General features: G+C 35.5%; 2 protein-coding genes across 2 annotated transcripts in view; one reads left to right on the top strand and one right to left on the bottom strand.

Moving 5' to 3' along the window:
- The window catches only part of LRRN3 (leucine rich repeat neuronal 3), a 33,374-nt gene extending 18,362 nt beyond the window's left edge, over positions 1 to 15,012 (bottom strand). The window contains exon 1 of the mRNA XM_065860624.2: positions 14,432 to 15,012. The gene's annotated coding sequence lies outside the window, so the exon portion shown is untranslated. The remainder of the gene's footprint in view (positions 1 to 14,431) is intronic.
- The window catches only part of IMMP2L (inner mitochondrial membrane peptidase subunit 2), a 456,167-nt gene that overhangs the window by 211,339 nt on the left and 223,993 nt on the right, over positions 1 to 20,835 (top strand). The gene's annotated exons all lie outside the window — the stretch shown is intronic.

Genomic DNA, 20,835 nt, shown 5'->3' with positions numbered 1-20,835 from the left:
TTTCATATATTTTTTAAATCTGTTTCTCCCTTTATACTGATACAAGACAAACTACAAGTAGGATTTTGTTTAAGAATGAAAAGAACAATTTCTAGACATATGTATTTATACCATTAAAAACTCGTATTGGTTTCTATTTGAAGTGTAGAGCAGGGATTGAGTTTATGTAAGAACTAAATTAAGTAACGTATGGAGCACTTCCACTGACTTGAGTACTTACATATAGATAGATAGCACAACATGCAATCCTGATGCTGTCAAGTGGCTTTCCATATCTGTACCAAGTGTGCCTCAATGTAATAAAATGTTATAAATTCGCAGTAATTGATGTAGGATTCAATACACTCAGATAACTACTCTGAATATTCCTTGGTAGAAATTAAAGATTATCTAGTATTTTGACTCTAGTTTTACTTGTTTAATAGAGATATAGATTATGGTTTATTGGTATTTACATCCTTGGTAATTGTTTTGTATTTCACTATAAAGAACTAGGCTGAATACATGCATAACATATTAGAAATGGCATTAAGCAAATGATTCTGAATTAATGTTTTGCCTCTCTATGCTATGCAAAACGAATTTTCCCCAATTAATTTACAATTGATTACTCTATATTGTGCCCCAAGGGAATGCAAAAAAAAGTCTGTTTATATGTTCCATGCTATTTTGTTTCTGTAGTTTGATTAAACTAAGCATCAAAAGAATAATTTATTTTATGTATTACTAAAGGTAAATTAATTTAAGTCGTAATAATCTAATAATTTATTTGTGTGTGTTCTGGACTAGCAGAACCTGAATTTATGATGTTTATTTTTATATATCTGTAATAATTTTTGAAGGATATGTGCTTTCAAAGGGAAGCATGCTCTTTTATCATTTGGATGGCCCAACATACATACATATATGCAGTACATATGAAATTAATGTGTTACTCTTAGTCCAATTCACAGACTCCATTAAACTCTGAGGCACTTTTACCTTGAATTCTTCTCAAAGCCTAAATATAGAATTAGCTTACATTAGTTTACCCTCCCAATCCAGGAGGTTCCTGTGCTACTAGACCTGTTCAACACTTCTAACCTGTTCAGGACTTCTACAAGTGCTGTTTCTTGTCAGTCTAATACTATCATTTGCAGTTTTAACCAAATGCCGTTCTTTCTAAGTTTTACAAAATCCTGTTCCCTGATGACTGCAGAAAAAAAATATGTCTGGGCTTGTTTTCTTCTGTTGAGCTGTTCCTCAGCTTTTTTATTCTTTCCCAAGTTATGTGATGATATAAAAGAAATCAGCAGAGACAAGTAAAATAGGCAGAGCTGCATTTACTGCTTAGAACTTGTGAAAAAAGCTAGTGGGAAGAATATTCAAACATACAAATGCTTATTTAAATCCAAAGGCTTTTAATTTTTTTTATTATTCTGTTTCAAGTACAAATTTAGAAATATTTTTGTTATCTGAATGGGCACGATCATGTATTTGGAATGAGGAGTCAGGATTTAACAAGTCTTTTCCTCTATTCTATCCAAAATAATTTCTGTGTAGAAAACAGAAAAAATGCATTGGGAGATGAGAAAAAAAGCTTAAGATTCCCAGCTTGACCTATAAACTATCAATTTTAAGTCCTGGCTTGATTCCTGTGCTGACTGCTCAGAAAAGTCTGTATCTAGGACCTGGGCTGTGGATCGCAGGTGAACAGAAGCCTTTTTCCAGATGTGAAAAGCAAGAGAATCTCTTGAGTTTCCCTGAAGTGTGTTCATTAAGTGATACCTTCAGTTGGCTCCCTTTTTAGCATGCTGGTTGTTTTATACTACTATTCTAAGACACCTTGTAAATTACGTAGGGCTCAGGCACATAACAAAGAGTTCAGTTCAGTCTGGAGAGGGAGGGTAGATAATTAATGATTAACTGTGAAAAGCTTTAATTCTTACTTTGAACTAAAACTTAACCTTTGACAGATGATGGGAACTGGAGATCTACCTTATGATTATGCTTTGGAGGATGATATCTCCTACATCATTAAAGAAGTTTTGAAAGTTTTCCTTGTTTAGTATAGAAGTCTGCTAGAACTGTAACAAAAAGAATGCAGGGTTGGACAGAGTATACATTTTTCTTCATACAACTCTTTGTTTTTAATTTACACATAAAGCAATGAATAAGAGGTTGCTAAAAGATGCATGCAAGATATATACAACTACTCTTTAATATGCTTTTTTAAAACTTTGAGAAAATACGTGTACATGTTGTGACACTTAGTTCCCAATTCTCTGTGGTCTTGAGAGATCCTGATAAAACTGCACAATATTATTCTTTTATAGGCTGTGCTGTATCTCAGAAATAAACTGAGTAACATGTGGCAGTTGCTAGGGCAACCATTTTTTACATTTTGCAGAAAAAGTCCAAGAATAAAACACATGTAAATTGGTAGTGTGGAAAGCAGTATCATATACTGTCTCATAATCTCGATTTGTTCTTTATGATTTTCCTCTGTAGTATTTACATAACAACTAATTAGGTCTGCTTCAGCTTTTACCTTGAATCTTCCATACACTTGTATTTTGCGTGGCTCAGGAAGTCATTTAAGCATTTGGGTACTAAGTTTAAACTGTTTTTTGCCTGGGCCAACTATCTATATTTGCTGTCAATAACATATACCTATAGTTTCTGTAAAGTGCTGATCGTGTTCGCTGGGTGTGGTTATCAGGTAATGTAAGCAGAAATGAATTGAATTTTAAAAGTTGTCCTTTGCTCTTAAATATGACTTCCTGTAATTGGTCAAATTCCATTAAGCATCTATCTTGAACATGACTATTTGAGTGAAAAGCCAGACAGCATTTAGAAAGATGAAATGACATTTTTCACACAAGCATCCAGTTTAAGACCTGAAGAGGAGTTCTTATTAAGGCAAACTTTTTTGTGCTTGTTTTGGAAAATGTTTGGTAATGAATTTCACAAGTTTTTGCATAATGACAAATGCATCCTTGTTATAAGAGGAAATAGTTTTATAAGGTATCATGAACATTTTGATTTGAATTACATTCAAATACTTGACCCCAGTGGATGGCAACAACTTTGTCAGGCAAATGTAAAGATCATTGCTAAGAAATAGTCTCTAATACTATGTTGGTATTATTTTGGTGGAGTGCTTGGTACTTCTAAAACTTTTTTCTACTTTATACTTTGGAGTTTGGAGTATGCTTGTGTTGGAATATTGATCTAGAGAGTTGATATAATACCAATGATTGACATAAGCAATGGAATTTCTTTTTCATAAACATTTTTCTTTCAAAAACATTATCAAATTATAGATTTTACTAATGCTGAAGAACAGAAATGCAAACTGTCTGCACAAGGTGGTTGCTAATACAAGAAAAATACTGTAAGGTCTTCCCAACCTGCCCTCTAAACTTTGTACTAAGTAAATCTAATGACAATGATTTTATACACTTTCAGAACCTAGAACTGAAAGGGCTGTTTTGTGTTATCCACTGATAATATTAGAGCAAACACCTGAATTTAGTGCTGCAGATTATTTCTGCCCACGGCTTCAGTGAAGTTATGTATAGTATAATATTATAGCATGGTTCTAGTTTGTAATTCTTTGCACATTGGTGTCTTTTTTTCAAAGATTAGGACTAAAATGGTGTTCATTTAATCATCTGTATAAGGATACTCTAAATTTTTGGTGACTCTAATTGACCAGTTCATGTTTCTTAAATTACTCTGGTAGAAGTAATTACTGGATGAATCTTACTACTGGAGATAACTATGATAAACTCAGCACAAATAATAGCTCCAAACTGCCAAGATTTCTCAGCAGGATCACTCCTCCTGAAACTTGTTGCAGGTTTTTATCATGTAAAAAAGATTGAAACGATTTAAGTATATTCACTACATGAAGTAAAATACCACTCTAGGAAGCAAAAGCCAAAGTTTAGAGCTTAATATGAAGTGGTAATTATGCTAATTCTAGTTTATGATTGCAATTGCTGTATTTTCAAGACTGTATATGAAACTATGGTGTAGTCAGCCCTAGATCTGTGGAATGCACTGAACACCTGGCTGAGCAGAAGTGCACAGGTTACAAATTAAAGTGGTAGTATTTCAGGGATTTGTTCTCCTCTCCTACTAGAAAATAGCTGTTTTCTGTTATCAGAATAAGTATAGCGCGTTATTTTAAAAATTTAGATGAGATCGGAGAGCATTTAAACAATTTTTAGTATCTTGTTGGTTTGTGGTCAAATTCCCCTTTTCTTGTTAGGTAACAGCAAAACAAGCATTGCCTCATGACTAAATTAAATTTTATTTCCTTTATAGCTGCTAGCAGTCTGTCAGACTGTCTGCCTGCTCAAAATTTTCAACTCCACAGCACTGGCTCAGAGACTAAACTCAAAACATGCAGCAAGACAGATTAGACAGGGCCTTTCACCTCCCGTACCATCTTAACTGCTCTCATCCAATGCAATCATACTGAGACATCTAAGCAGGCTCTGCTGAGGACAGTGGTGGTGTAGATCATCACCTAAGACCATATTGGTAACGGACTGTGCCCCTCTGCTGAGGGGATCATAGCATCATGGGATAGGCAAGTAGGAAGGGACCTCAGGAAGTCTCTAGTCCAGCCTCCTGCTTGAAGCAAAGTCAGCTGTTATGTCAGACCAGTTAATGGAAGGTAAAATCAAACTGGAGTTTCTTACTAGCTGCTATGCAGGATTTATTAACCTTGCCCTTTGAGCATCCCATTTCACATAGATCGTGGTTGATTTTGCTCCATGTGGATTTAATACTGTGACATACCAAGCAAAATTTATTTTTAAGCAATACTAATGCAAATTTATTTTTTATGATATGGAAAATTTTCCCCAGCCATGAGTATTGATTACTCTTTATCACTTCTATTAAAATGTCTATGTTTCAATTAATGGTGGAGTAGATGATGTCCACAAAATTTACTGAGACTTTTTAAAGTTTTGCTAACATCTACATGAGAGATTAAATAGCAGTATAGTGGATTTATACCACAGCTTTTATATGCTTGCCATTGAGGAGTTGTAGATAGATCGTGTACAATCTCAACATAACTGTTATCGTTTCCCTGCCATATTTGTGTCAGGTGCGTATGCTGTGTGTTTATGTAAACCTTTTATCAATTTGTCTTCATTTTTGGTAAGGTTTTGTATGTCTTTTTGCTGTTGCTAAAGCTGATATAATGACATACCAACACAAGATGTTTTTTGAAACATTGATACATAAATTTAAAACAAAGACTACAAAGACTTAATCCACACTCTCTTCAGGTAAACGGAAATATTTGTTGATGCTCTCTGTGAACTTTGTCAGAGCAGTGATGAAGAATAACACTTGAAAAACAGAAAATCGGTGGGTTTTCAAACCCTTAAAGGAACAAAAGGTATTTCAGTTTGGAACAGGATTCCAGGACTTGTTTTGGCATAACTCCAAGTACACTAACTCCAAGTGTATAAATTTATATACTTCACTTCAACTGATATGACCCAAGACCCTAAATATATTTGACAATTTGACAATGGATGAGTAATTTAACATTTCAGCAATTTTACTTCTCTACTTGTTATAGTTTATTGTTGAATTATACCTACTGAAGGCAATATTTAAATACCTAAAAAAGGCTCCTGGATTGCATTGAGAAGGCTCCGAAGGCACTGGCAATCATCCGCTTTAAAATGTAAACTTTATTAGAATAAGTTCTTTTATGTAAATACTTAAATATAAATTGAAAAACCTTTCTCTGGCTTCCACTTTCAAAACCCTTAAGACAAATACATAGTTACAAGAGAATGTGTTCCGTTGTCTTTGAATCAATACTTTTCCAATGAAATCACACATTTTTAATTGGTGAACTACATAAATAATACCATCCTTTCTAGAGAAGTTTCTAAATGTAATTATGAACAGGATTAGTAATGGGTATAAAAGTTATAAATTGTATCAAATAATAGAAAGACATGTAGGAATAAGTACTATAACTTCAGTCATTAAAATTGAGCAACAAAGAATCTAGCACTGCTGTAATTAACACTGAAAACGTCCTTTAATGTCCTTTAGTGTAGACTTTAAAGTTTGCCTACTTCTTTCAAATATCTTTTGTAAAAAAACTAATAGAAAATATTGTATTCTCTCCTCAGCATCAGTGACAAAGTAACTTGAGAGCACAGGTCAAAAGATGTAAATTAAATAATCCTGGTGTTTATTTGTTGTGCTGTTTTGTTTTTATTTGGTTTTGTTTGTTTGTTTGGGGGTGGTCTTTTGGTGTTTGCATTTTTTTCCTAAGAAAGTTAATTGTGACAACTTTTAAAAACAAAAATTCAGTTTACTCACAGGTGATGAAAAGACAATATAAACATTGATGTCCTTCATGGATAGATGTTTACTACAGACAAGTCAAATATAAATATGAGGAAAAAGTTACAATGAGGACCATGTGTTTCCATTTTGAAACATCATGTTAAGGTATTGAGTTATATTTCAAAGTAAGGTGCAGATTAAATATTGAAGAAGTTTGCTTCTCACCGGACTGATGATATGCTCTTAATTGTTTCTGAATATTACAGTTTCCTCATAAAAACAAACCAGAATTCACAGTACTTGCCAAATGTTTGCTATAATTCTGCTTAATTAAAATTCATTTGACCGGAAGTTGAAAACTAGGTTTGTTTCTAGTGTCTCTCAGAGTGTAGTACTTGAAAAACTACCTAACTGACATTTCTGGGCAACATGGACTGTCATTTCAAGTTGGCTTTTTCTGTAACTGGCTTGGTAGATTTCCTTTTACTGGAAATCGTGTGCTTCAGAATGGTTTGGATCTCCATCCAGATGTTTCAGATAAAGAGGCTGTACCATAACATGTCTAATAATTCGGATTATTCTAGATTAGTCTAAACAAGCAGAAAAGTTCTCAAGGAGTTATTTTTATCTTTTACTTTACAATATGAGTGGATACAAAGCAACATGAAGAATTTGGTATTTCTAGATAGAAAAATGGTGAAAACACCAAAAAGCAAATATAAAAGCATTTACAAATCCCTTCTGCATCTGTTGACATCAATGAGAAATTTGCCATTTACCACAAATGGAAGTAAAATTACACTCAAAGATGGCAATTCTAAGGGACATCTGTGTAAAGTTTCTGAATTGTTCTACCTATTATGGAAATTTTAATGGTAGTAGTTTTGCTTGTTTGTTTTTAGCTGATAGTTCTCTTATAATTACTTTTACGCAGAACTCTGTTAAAACAGTGTTAATAGGAAAGCGGAAACAAATGCAATTAGCAAGAAATCAAGAAGGAATAAAAAGACAGTGATTTCACAATGGTTGTGATCCAGCCTGGTTTTACTGAGGTATTTGACCACATCAGAAATCACCAATAATACACACCAGCTTCAGAGGTACAAGTGAGAGCAATGTATGCTTTAGTATCTGTGACTAATGAGGCAAAATTATAGATTTTGTGTGAGTTAATCAGGTTTTCCTTAATTTATATCTTAAAGTTGTTTTAATATACCTTTTGCACCTTTTACATGCCTTTTTTTTTTTCTTATAATTAACTGTAACAGAATGTGTGTTATAAAATGAATGTTACAGAATGGAAACTGGTATTTGTTTTTTATTGTGCTTTAAAGTCATGGAAGCATCTGTACCAGTGTGAACACCAATGTAGTGTCTCTCCTGACTGCTGTTGAGATAGAGCCGTGGTGAGGATATGGTCCAAGAATTCTAGGACTTGATCTGAACAATGGGTTCTTGATAGCAAGTTTAGGTATGAAAATACACTGTATTACATATAATACCTCTGAAATATAGAGGTTAAATTCATCATATTAAAATTACTGCATGCACTAATATCTAAGGGGATTGCTTCCTGTCAGAGTGTGTAGAGGGTTTGTATGATGCATATCCATATATGCACATAATTATTCTTGGATCCATGGAAGTGAAAAATGTAGGACTATTGCTGTGCTGTTCTTTCTGCCCAGGAAAGATAGAGGTCATCAGCTCTGCTGCTGCTCTTGGAGGGCAGAGTACTTTTCCTTATTTGTTTTTGAAGTTCGGAGTTGTGAGTCTAATCCTAGAGTAATATGCTGAATATCCCTTTTGTCTCTTATTGCACAATAAAAATGAAATGACCAAAACCGTGTTTGTTTGACATAATATTGATGGCTGAGTAATCTATATGACAGCATTACTCACAAGAATATGTTACCAGAATTATATGTGCTGGGCGAAACTGCCATTCAGACAAACATTTCTGGTTTTACAGATCATTATATTTGCAATTACCTCATTTTGTCTTCTCTCACCTCATAAGGATACCTGTATAAACTGGTATAATGGTCATTAATCATTCAGTTTCTCTTGAGTGCTGTGGAGTTTTAGCCTTATGTTTGGGCTTACCAGCAACAAAATTGCCAAACAAATAAAATGAAGTAAGTATTGAAATTACTGTATTCTGGGAGTGTCGTGAAATAGCTACTGTACGGTCTCAGCTGTCTTTTTTTGAAAGTTAACATGGTGCATCTTGTGTAAAAAGAAATATATATTCACAAGGTGTAGTACAATGAATATATCTAGGATAAACTTGTAGTGTTATACTTAGAGGATGACCTAAGTAACTGTTTTGTTATAAACTGGCATTAAGTGGGAGTTGTGCAGATAATGTCCCTCAAGCCACAGCAGTAATGAAGTATGACTTGACTGTATTTTTCTTTTTCATACCGAAAGGATAATTATTTGTTTATAATTTGATAAAAGAAAATCTTGTACTTTATAAATTAATAGTATTTTTTCTGAAACATACCTTTGCAGTGGAAAGGGAAGAGTAATTTTTAAAGCACTGCCTGATTTCTGTATGAGGCACATGATAAAGAGTGGTTTTGTATTATGCAACTGGTTTGGAGCTGTTGTTGCACAGGGAAGAGGTTTTTCTGGGAGGCTCAGGCTCGTCTGGGCCAGGCTCTCCTGCCACACTGCTGCTCCTGTGGCCTGCAACATGGAGCCAGCTGGTGTGGGGAACTCAGCAGGTAATTCTGCATTTGGATAGAAACAGTGTGAATTGGCTCGCTGCTTTGCAGAGGAGAGAGGAGGTTCAGGGACTTGAGAGAACCTGGCAACAGGAATGAGCATGGGGTGAAGAAACAAATGTCTCTAGTCCTTCGATTTACAGCTATGTGGCACTTCTCATCTTTGAGAAAAGTCTCTGTTTCCCCATAAAGTTATTCCTGTCAAGATGAGCAATTTTATTAGGACTTTAGGCACAGAATAAATCACATAAATATGATACAAATAGTTGACATGTATATATCTCTGTTTTCAGCAAAGATGTGCCACTATTGTAAAGCAGAAGTAGGAAACATTTGTGTTTATCCTTATTCAGGGAACTGGTTAAACATTTGCACTTATGTGCCTCCGGAGTCAGGGATATATTTCTTGTGCTGTCTCAAATGAGGATGACTTTTTGTTTTAGCACCATGATCATGATGACAAAGCTACCCAAGTGGTTTGTCAGCCGTGGTGTCCTCTAACCTCTCAAGACCACACTAGAAGAGCCCTTGTAACATCTCACCATCAGTGCCTTTGTAAAGGCTGTTAGGAGAGTCATCTTCTCTCCTCTGGTGTGATGGCTATTCTATGGTGATTTTAAAAATGTCTCAGTGCACAACGTTGCTCTGTTTTGTGTTCTGTTACCTGATGTTTATTCTGGTTTATTATTCTGTAATTTATTCAACAGGCAATTTCTGAAATTGCCTGATCCCTTGGCAGAGAATTGTATAAACAATCCTTTTTTTTTTTTTAATATACTGGTAGTTGGATGTCCAGGGAATTTTTGGTACAGCTAAACTTATGATTGTTACCTTTCTTATACCAAATAATTTAGAGACTTTAAAGTATTCCCTGGCAGAGGAGGTGTTATTTGCGTGACAAGAACCCTCTAGTAAAAGACTCTTAGGGCAACGCTAATAATTGCTAGATACTTAAAAAAAAATATTCCCCGTACCATTTTCTTCAGCTTTGCAGTGTTTACCTCTAAGAACAGATGCTTATTCAGGAAAGGGAGCTGCTAAATGATTTCTTTTGTGCCAGTGTTGTCAAAAAGCATTTCCTGGTTTGACTGAGATTGTGGGAGTTGAGATCAGAAAAGAGGCAAAAATTCTTTTCTGCTCTAATTCAGAGGTCAGTAGAGTTAAGCTACCATTAAATTTGGGGCAGATGTTTTAATGAATTTCAGAAATACAGCAACTGAATAGAAATAATGGGAATACAGAGATCTTCTTTCTTATTTCCTTTGAATTAGAGCATTACAGCTTGTGGCCAAGCAGTTACAGCAAATAGGCAAGCTGAAAGAGAGAGAGTTTTATTGAGATAAATATTTTGTGAAGAAGAAATATTCCTAAATGAAGGATACCTGTTTAAAGTATAGACTATATAAATTTGTGTACATGAAATGAAACTTTCCCTTCATTTTTATCTTCTTTGCATTTGTTCGTGCTTTGCAGAAACCCAGTAAGGAGGTTTGGAAATGCTAATGGTGAGAGCTTATCTGTAGCATGTTCTTCCAAGAAATTTGTAGATTCAACCTAAGAAATCATTGACAAATTTATCAAATGATATTTCCTTTGGCTTATGTGACGAGAACATATCTTTTAATAGTGAGAGAAGAAAATGTGCACACGTTGACTATCTTTTTATTTGCTATTATTTTTATTATGGCTGATTCATGATATAGCACCATCTTCCATGTATTAAGAATAGGAAGTTATTTCAGGAGAGGGTAATTGGATCAAGCAAAATTGTGAAAGTAGTTTGTATTTCACCCCCATGAAAATGCTCTTTCTGACCAGGTGGCACAGTCAGGTACTCCACAAAGAACCCAAAGTGAAATAATCTGATTAACATCCATATTGGATATTTCTCTTGCACAGATGAGTATAGCTCCATGTGCTATGCTAGTAAAACTTTATTAGTTCAGGTCAACTGAGGATATAAATTTGTTGTGGAAACTTTGATGACGTCATTTATAGATTTTGTGTGTAACACTGAAGATAATACTGTTAGTTTAAATAAAGTTTTTGGCATCAAGGATATTAAGGAATGTTCTTTATGAACAACATTGTTTCACGATAATGGCATTCAACAGCTTGTGGACTGGTCAGCTGAATAAGTAAAAGGCACAGTAATTCTTTTTTACACTTACTTTACAGTTGTAATGAGAAGTATTGCTTTTTCTCTTAATACTAATGTGTTTAATGACCTTTCTAATGACATCTGTCACTACTGTTTCTTCTCAGATTCTACTGGCATTTTGCCTTAGGTAAAGAATTTTAATTGTTGTATTGTTAGAAGGAGAATTAATATTCTTTTTGAAGTAGTATGAGGACTTGAAGACTTATTCTGTTAAAAAAAAAAATGTTTTTTAGAAGCTGTCCATGTTTTGGTCTTCTAAAAATGGCTCCTTGAGTGCCATGTGTGAAATTAGTTTTTCATTGTCAGTTTTTGCTAGTTGATATTAAGTAGAGTTTGTGGAATTCAAAGTGGAAGGATTTATTAAGATAGTTTCTGAAAATGTGTCTCTTGAGAGTTTTCTTTTCCTTCAGCTTTTAATGGTACTATCTGAAGGAAAGAGATATGAATTAACTAAAATGTTGATGAACCATAACTCACTAAAAACGTTGTTTCTCTGTGGTGATTTTGTTTCTGAAGTAATGTAGAACTTGTCTTGAAAAACTCTGTCTTCTACTACTTATCTTCTATTGATTTAGATGCTCTAAAATTTGGCTATTGAACACTGGCCATTTAAAGTTAGAATGGTTGTCACCAAGCAGCAGTGCTTTTGGTTTGCTTATAGAATCATTATTCATATAGATTAGGGGCAAGAGTCAAATAAAGTGGTTCCAACACTACTAAATGGTTTGCTCTCACTTACAAACCCTTAATTTTATCCTCTAGTGTCAAGGGACAAGTGATCACACGTGATTTGCAGGACATGGCTATTTTCATAAGCTGCTCATTCTTATCAGTTAGATAATGCATGCTCTTTTTGATCTGCATTACAGGTATCAGTGTTGCCTAGTTGATCTGGCCTAATGGTGCAAAAGAGAAATACTCGCCTACTTCTGGGTACTCCAAACAGCCATGCTGTCATGTCATGCTCAGATCTACCACCCAGAAAGGCGGTACTTTGGGGTTGCCATAACAACATCAGCCAGTCATTGTCTGACACTACAACATTATTGCAGGAGCTTTGAGGGCGTATTAACCAAAATACAGTCACCATACATTTTGACTGCTTTGCTGGTTAAGAATGTCTATGTTGTGCACTCACATGATGCATCTACAGAATATTGTCTCTGTACATGTATGATTGGAATGACCACATTTCTCTGAAACTCTTTTGCTTATCTGTATAATATTTTAAAGTAGCACGTTAGAATATATGTGGCAAAACCCAATATGAATTAGTGTAAAGTTACTCATATTTACTTAATTTTTACATAAAAAATGAGTAAGGATAAAGATTCAGAAAAGCTGAGCCTGTACCATGGCATACAGAAAAAGTTTCATCTGAGTAGTCCTTTGCATATAGCATGAGGACATCAGAATCAGGTTTTCTCTTCTTATTGTGTAGCACATTCTGTAAAAATCCAAACGAATAGCTTGAAATTATTGTTTTAGCAACTAAAATGTATATGCGATATGGGTGAAATGATGATATTTAATTAATTGAACCAGAGAATGTGGTTCATGGAATAAAATAAGCCAGCTTGCTTTAAACAGATTTCATAGACAGCCTGAAAGAGAGGAAGCAAGCTTGCCAATAGCAGGAGCTAATGCTTCAATACCTTTCATTTTGTACTCTGAAAAGGAAACCTCTTCTTAAGCTCGTTCATTTTCCAGAGGGAATATTGAATGCTGTGGCATATTGTTAGAGCTGCTTTATTGTCACCATTTACAAAGGTCACTTGAATTAATTGACTTCTTACTATACATATTGTTAAGCTACCTGTTCCCTGACATTTATGGAAAGGGGGCAGGCTTACAGCCATTGGCTATCTGTTGATGGTTGTTTCACAATGTTTGTTTCTCAAAACACAATAACTCTAAAATTACAAGCAAAAAATTGCATTGCTGCAAAAGAACAGATTCTTTATGATGTTCTCCACGGTGTACAGGAGTGAAATGGTGGGTGGAGAAAAAGGGGTAGGAGAAATAATTTAAATACTGAGCTATTTTTAATACAGGAATAGTACTCCGGAAAGCAAACAAAAAAAAAATCAGGAAGATGCAGGTTGTATTTTTTCACTTTGGAGCATGCATTAGATAGCTAACCTGTTTTTTGCATGGTGTAAAGTAAAATCTCTCTCTGGCTCTCACTGATGCATGAATCACAGATCCATGCTGATGGACTTTACTGAATGTGTTTTCAATGATCTGAAGGGGTACTGAGGTGCTCTTATGCTGCATGAAGGAAATGCCATACACAAGCATAAACACAAACACGTTAGACAACAGTAGTGCTAGCATGGAATTTAATGTTGATTAGGTTGGTTAAATAGAAAATTACTGTCTTTTTTTCTAGCCCCCTGGATTTACTGCCCCCTCCCTCCCCCCATGTTGGGTTCTTCTCTTTTTGCTGGACAAAAACTCCAACTAGACATGTGAAAACAAAGACATTGAAAGCAAAGACAAACAGTTCTGAGCCTTCCTAGACTAAAACAGGCGAAGCTTTTATAGTGATGGATATGAACAGTCTCCTTACATGAAAATATACTTTAGAGGCACCCTGCTGTGATCCCGTTAATTACCAAAGAAGATTAGAACTCTTCTACTTAATGCGATCCTTTTTACCTAACGCGTCCGTTCCAGCTGCATCAGTAATCAGGCACTCACTCTGTCCCTTCTAACTGGAAAGGGGATGTTTTTAAGCAAAGTCATTTGCCACAATCCTTAAGATGTAGCCTGGCAGAAATTCAATAACTGTTTGTGATATGCTCATTCAGCCTCACTGCTGAGTGGTTTTTAGGTCCTAACATAAACAGCATTTCCCCTAATCCATGCACTGGAGAGAAGAAAGGAGACTGTCCTGTATCTTATTTTCTTGGCTTGAAAACACAGAGCAACTGTGTAATTTGATTTTGCATCTGAAACATCAGGGGAAACATTTTCCCTTTATAATTTTTTACCTTTTGATTTTCTTTCAAGCTAACAAATGCACAAATCTGATACTCTTGCTAGCATATTTACCTTATCTCTGGCACAAAAAGCAGATTGCATTAGTATTTCCATTCAGAAAGTAAAATATGACAATAAGCTAATAAAATTAATCTAGGAAAAGAAGAAAGGGGAAAGAGTTTACATGTTAACATAAAAGTCAGGATAAAATTGAAAATAAAGAGGAACTTACCCTATAATAAGAGTAGTTTCAGAGCTGGAGGAGTTCTTGCATCTCAGTGATTGTGATTCCTTAGTTCAGGTAGCCACATACTTGTATTAAAGCCAGAGTGTGAGTGGATGTGCATACATGTATATGTGTGTGTGCATGTGTCTAATGGTATATAATACAAAGATGTATCTATTGATATCCTACAACATGAGCGACTCTCTGCGCTGCCAGCTGAGATCCCTTACGTTTGCCAGGCGCTGTTGCTGCCTGGCTGAGGCTCGCAATCCAGTGGAGAGAGAAAGCGGCGGGGGGGGGGGGCGGGGGGAGAGAGATGCTCACTAGCTCTTCTTATTTCTCCTTGTTTCCATGGTGGTTAGTGCTGCATCGTTCACCCGCTCGCTTGTCACACTGACATGGTGATGCCTGCTCGGCGGTCATTAATAACTGAGCCCCTTCCCCTCCCCGGAGCGCAGCCGATGCTCCGGCGTGCCCAGATGCCGCGGAGCGCGCGCGGCTGCGCCAGCCTGGTTGGCGTGGGAAGCTGTCTGTTACGTGACACGGCTGCTTCGGGTGCGGATACACCAAACCAGCCTTCGCACGCTTCCAGAGCTCTCTTCCCATTTGTGGGAGTTACAGGGCATGCCTTGTGTTTGTACAGAACAGCTCCGGAGGTTATAGATCCCCTATTCTATATATAAATATATGCATATATATATATAATTTTTTTTTTTTAAGCTATATAAGGATGTTATCTGTGTTCAGAACAACTGATTAGATATCACTGAAGTTCTGCAAATGCTGCTGTAGTTCAGAGGATACTGCATGTTGAAACCATTCAGAAAAAATGCTCCTCCCCCCCTCAGTTTGGCTGATTTTTTTTTTTTTTAAACAAAGTATTTTTCATACTCCTCCTTTTCCAAATTTTATAAAATACTAAATTCTATTACGTGTGTTTATCAGTGGAAACTGAGAGTGGTAAAACATCTTTCTGAGTAATAAAAATTCAGAATAAACTGAGAAAGGGGTTGGTGAAATAACGTCATTTTCTTTCAGTCTCTGTCTACTTGACTCTCTTTTTTATGACCATCTAATTTTATAAATGATAGGCAGCCAAGATTTTTCCTTCCCTTCCTTCCTTCTTCCTTTCACCCATCTCCCTTTGTGGCATAATCTTTGATGAAGATTTTTTTTTCCTACTTTATCTGTGAGCAAAGGGCATACAAAGTACGAAGGTTTTAAAAATTGTAAAATAACTCACGTTTTTTTTTCCAGTTTAAGGGAAGTATACACTGAAATATATAATTCCTTTGCACAGATACACAAAGCAATAAATGAGATAGATGTTAGGAAAAGGTGGGTTTTTTTTTTTAATCATACATATTGTGTTATATAAAGGAAATTACTTTGTAATAGAAGATAAGCAATAGTGAAATACAAAGAGTTGGTTATCAACAGGTCAAAACGCAGAAGCTGGTGAGTATCTTGCATGAATTCTGTACCATAGCCTGGACTGAGGCAGGCCACCCTCTAGTGGATTGAAGTGAGATGTGGTTCTCATTTCACACTCCTGCTTTGTTTAAAGAAAGGCTCATTGTCTAATAATAGCATGAAAAGTTTCTGAAGATTAGCAAACAATGTAAATTAATGTACTTTTTGCAACAGCAATAGCTCTAGAATGCTATTATAAAATGGTTAGTGTTAGTTAGTATTTTATGAATGCTATATATTATAATTTCAATTCACTTTGAGTCTGAGATTGTGGACTGCATTAGTTTTGGTTTTCCTTCTGAAAAAAAGAGAAAGATTTTACACTTAATAAAATCACTTATTATGAAAAGTAAATTAAAGTAATGCTAACTTCTTGAACAAAATTCAACGTGTAATAATTTGTTAGGACAAATTTTGCAAAGCAGGTCCTGTTTGACTCACTGGTACTTACATTGTTGTGCCTGTAATAAAGCAGTTTTTTTTTCTTTCTGCCTCAGATTTGTTAATACAGCATTTAAACTACATAGAGAGAGCATCTTTTTAATGTTACTAAAGATGTCTGCTGCTCAGGTTTCATACAACTCAGTAGGACTGTCTCATATGTGAAATAATGGTCTTTAAGTGACAGACTGCAAATACATTAAATACTGTAGGGTGGAAGGAAGGCCAAGTGGCCTTTCCATTTTCTCCCATTTCTCTCATGATGGGCATTACCTTTTTTTTTTTTTTTTTTTTTTTTTGTAAATTCTAGAGGTATAACAAAAATAGTTGGGGCCAGCCCATATTTGGTTACCTTTTAGGTCTTCTTGCCTGGGTGCAGGACAGTGAACACCTCAGGCCAAAAAAATGGCACATCACCTTTCCGTAGCCTCAGGGCTCATTGGTGAAACCTTGTCTCTCCTGTGCCCCCACAAGGTGGCTCTTGGAGCCTCTGATAATACCTAATGTTCACCACCATAAGCTGCAAATACAAACCATTTTAAGCTTCCCAAAGTGAACCCACGAGCCTTCCCTGCTGCACAACATAATGGCCCGTGTCTGATGGGACAATGCTCAGGATGTGTTAAGCAAGCACAACCTAAAGGCAGAAGTTAGACTTCTTGCCACACTAGCCCCCACAGGAAAAATGGAAATCCTTCCTGATCTCAGCCGTGTGGTTAGTCATACCCATCCCAAACAAAAGATGTAAACCTGTGCTACAGGGATGGGATGGTGGGTGCAGTAAGAGAGAAGAAAATTTCAAAAAGTTTGGGTGAAAGTAAAAATAGGAAAATGTTCTGTTAAAGGCAACTGAATACTGCTATTTCTCTTACCTCAGCCAATGGAGAAACAGAAGATGTAGGGAAAAGGGAATAGGTAGGGACAGCCATTGCCCTACATGAAAGCTTTCTTGGGTTTTGTCCCTAGCCTCATGTACTTGCTGTCGTTCATTCAAAATCTGGCTTTCTAGTTAACATGGGAATCATGCAAAAACATATTCAATTATTTGACATATGAAATTAAGATTACAGAAGTGCGTCATTTTGGTTGATTGGTATGGACTGTGTAATTAGAGGGCTAAATAATTAAATCAGCTAAAGTATACTTGCATAAAGAAAGTCAGTTCTTATGATGGACTATATATGCAACTGAAGTACCTCCTTGATAGGCATACATTTACATATCAGTTAAAATGTTATTATATCATAATAAAGTTCCATTTCATAAAAAGTGAAATAATTGAATTTTTTAATTTAGCTAATGCTAAAGAATATTTTTTTCCAAACTATCTACAGGAGAAAAATATCTTTTATAACCAATACAATTATGATGATTAAAGTTCATTAAGTTATTTTCCTGCTGATTTCACTATGATGCTTGGTGGTTTTAAAATAGCAATGTAATCTATTTCTCCAGAATTATATATATAGCTTATTAGGTTACAGGATAGAAAAAAAAATCTCTCAGACTGATAAGAGAAATGATGAAAGTAATGTAGGCTAACTCCAGGTAATTATTTAGCATGCATTTTATCTGATTACTGAGTGCACATGAAAATAAACTAATTATTTGTTTGTAATGGACAATTAATATGATGCATAAAAACTTTAGTTATTAAAATACAGTGGTTCTGTATGTGCATTTTTTTCAAAATTGGAAGAGGATTTCAAAACTTTTTCCTTTTTTCATTACACAGAAAGACAGAACATCCTTGGGCTTTAATATCCTGTAGGCTTGTTGTGGTTCAGAGAACTAAAGGTGACCATTTCTAGTATCTTTAGGCTCTGAGAACAGAGCTGTGTTTCAAATGCAGGGATTATAGTTAAAAAATGAAATAAATACTCTGCAGTTAAAGTAAAAAACCCACACCGTATTTGAATTAAATTCCAAGATGACACACTTGATATCAGAAATTGGCAATTAAAAAAATGCTTTTTAAGTGTGTATCCATACAGATTATGACCAAGTGCAAAAGAGCAGACGCTTTTTGAATACCTTTGTTGCTTCTGACTAAATATGCCCCTATCTTGGTTTCTGAGGCACCATAACTACCAAGAAGAAGGCTGAGTGGTGGCTTTTCGCACTTTCTTCTCATAGCACTTAGAGTGAAAAAGAAAGGAGCTGGTGTTTGACAGATTAATTCTCACCAGTTCTGTAAAGCATAGCCTTAGTGTGTGAGGTGTGGGGCGGGGTGGTATTCCTTTCTGAATGAAGGTCCAGAATTGCTCAGATTCAAGGAAATCTGTTTTGTGGCTTCATCAGTTAACTTATTAATTGACTTATTAATTACAGGCAGCTGTCATTGCATGCTTTGCCTGGAAAAGAGAAAAAGGTACTATCACTTCATGTAACACCATTCTACCAGCATTTTCAGTGCAGTGTTGTCAACCTGACACTGTTATGCACATTTTCAGATATTATGGCAACTAACTATTGATGTTTTCCTAAGGGCTCTGTTTCCATACAGACAAGGAATAACTTTTATTAACATGTATCCTTCTGAAATAGAATAATTTTTTTCACTGGAAAACAAAAGCAACATTTCTAACTCTAGTTCTTTGTCTTTTTTTTTGAGGATGAAAGGCTTGTTGCCAACAACGAGTTCAAGTTTCTAAATGTAGTTGTCCTTCATAATGGAAAGTGTTGTACTGAGATTACTCAACCTGCTACCCACTTTCTTGTATCAGATCTCAGAGTTAGTGTTGATACGATAGAGATAAAGCAGATGGAAACAAATCTAGGCTGTGAACCTGTAAAGAATTTCACGTAAGGAAAAGTTCACATCCACGCAAAGCACCAGCTACTTCATTAAATCTATGTGGGTAGTAGTTGCTACATGACTTGGCAAAATCTGGGACTACGTAGTAAAAGCAGTTGCATAGTACAGGCAAATTCAATCATGTGTGATGGGGACAAATGAAAGCAGTGGTGGATGAGCTGATGCTTATCTTGGTGTTCAAGGGGATTTTGCGTATTCCAGCAAATTTGCCTATTCAGGTAGCAACTGTGTTCTACAAAGCAGAAAGGACAAGATCCCAGGCAAGAGCTACAGTGTCTTTCCTCATTGTAGGTCCCAGAGGTATAGTCAGCTTTCCTCAGGAACGGCCTGAGGTCTGAAAAGTTTTAACATGTTTTAAACCTATTGGGTCCAACTCAGAGTGATATCTGAGGTCTTTAAATTTTCATCCCTGGCTCTATTTTAATTGGCAAGAATCTCTGGCGTGCCAGAGTCTGCCGAGGGCTGGAAATGAGTCACACATAGCAACTACAACCTGCCTGGGAATCTTAAGAATGATGGAGTAGTGAAAAGCACCTAGAGAATGCTCATGTGCAGCTGGATTAGGTAGATGAAATATGGGATCTGTAATAAAGTTTTCAAGCTCAGTGTGTGTATTTCATTTTAAATCTGATTTTGTCTCAGTATGTTGGTGTCTTACTTGTGGTGACATCTCAGTTTTTGTAACCTACAGTGATTGGATATAACTTGTTGGGATCTTCTCATTGGTAGATCTTTAAGACTGAGATGCTCTTCTTGGTTTCATAAGGATCTGCTTGTTGCTCATGAAATCCAGTATGTGCATAGGATACACCTTTCAGTGACGTGTCTCTTTGAGATAATCTGTATCTGAGGTTGATGAAGGCAATGACAGCAGTACAGATCTGAATGTAAGGCCTAGAATTTTCAACCTAATAGTGCATTGTTTTAATTCTTATGGGTGGAGGTTAATCTCAAACTTGAAAATCTTGAAATCTTGTCCTTATGGAGAGGACTTTCTCCATTTCTTTTCTCATATCTGTTTTCCTTTCTATAAAGAATTAACTGATTTTTTTTTTTTTTTTTTTTTTTAAGCTGAAACAGGTTTACTTTTTTTTCTGTGAACACTGTGTGGTGTCACAAATAGGACATGATCAATGAGAGGGAACCTCATTCTGCCACTTATCAATGTTTTAAAATTTAGCCACTTTTCCTGATAATATCACTTTTTTTTTTTTTTTTTTTGAAGTGCATATGGCAAGCATTGGTGTGTTTCTCAAAGGCAGAACTTCAGACTTGACTTTCTTATCTTTTTTGATTAAACTAAACCAATACTATTTTGTTACATTTTATTGTGGTTTAATATTAAAAATAGACAACAATAGTAATTCTAGGTTAATTGCTTCTCATAACTATTTGCACAAGAGTTATATTGCCAATTTAGAAATCTGTACGAATAGAGTCACTAAGCTAAGTATTAGAGCTAGAACTTCATTTTGCTTTTAGTTACTTTTACTCTGAGATTAAGTGCCGTAGTAATTTTCCCATGCCATCAATAGGATTCTCAAACTGTAGTCATGGGTAATTGTTATGAAGCTATCTTGGTGGTGACAAGGAACAGCCTAGGCACGTGCAGTATGTGTTCAGAATATGGTTACTTAATGGTTGTTTAAATCAAATACACTAAACTATTGGAGTATAA

The sequence above is a fragment of the Patagioenas fasciata genome, chromosome 1, assembly GCF_037038585.1.
Source record: "Patagioenas fasciata isolate bPatFas1 chromosome 1, bPatFas1.hap1, whole genome shotgun sequence".
NCBI lineage: Eukaryota > Metazoa > Chordata > Aves > Columbiformes > Columbidae > Patagioenas > Patagioenas fasciata.
Note: the sequence above shows the minus strand (reverse complement) of the source record. Positions and strands in the feature narration are given on the sequence as shown.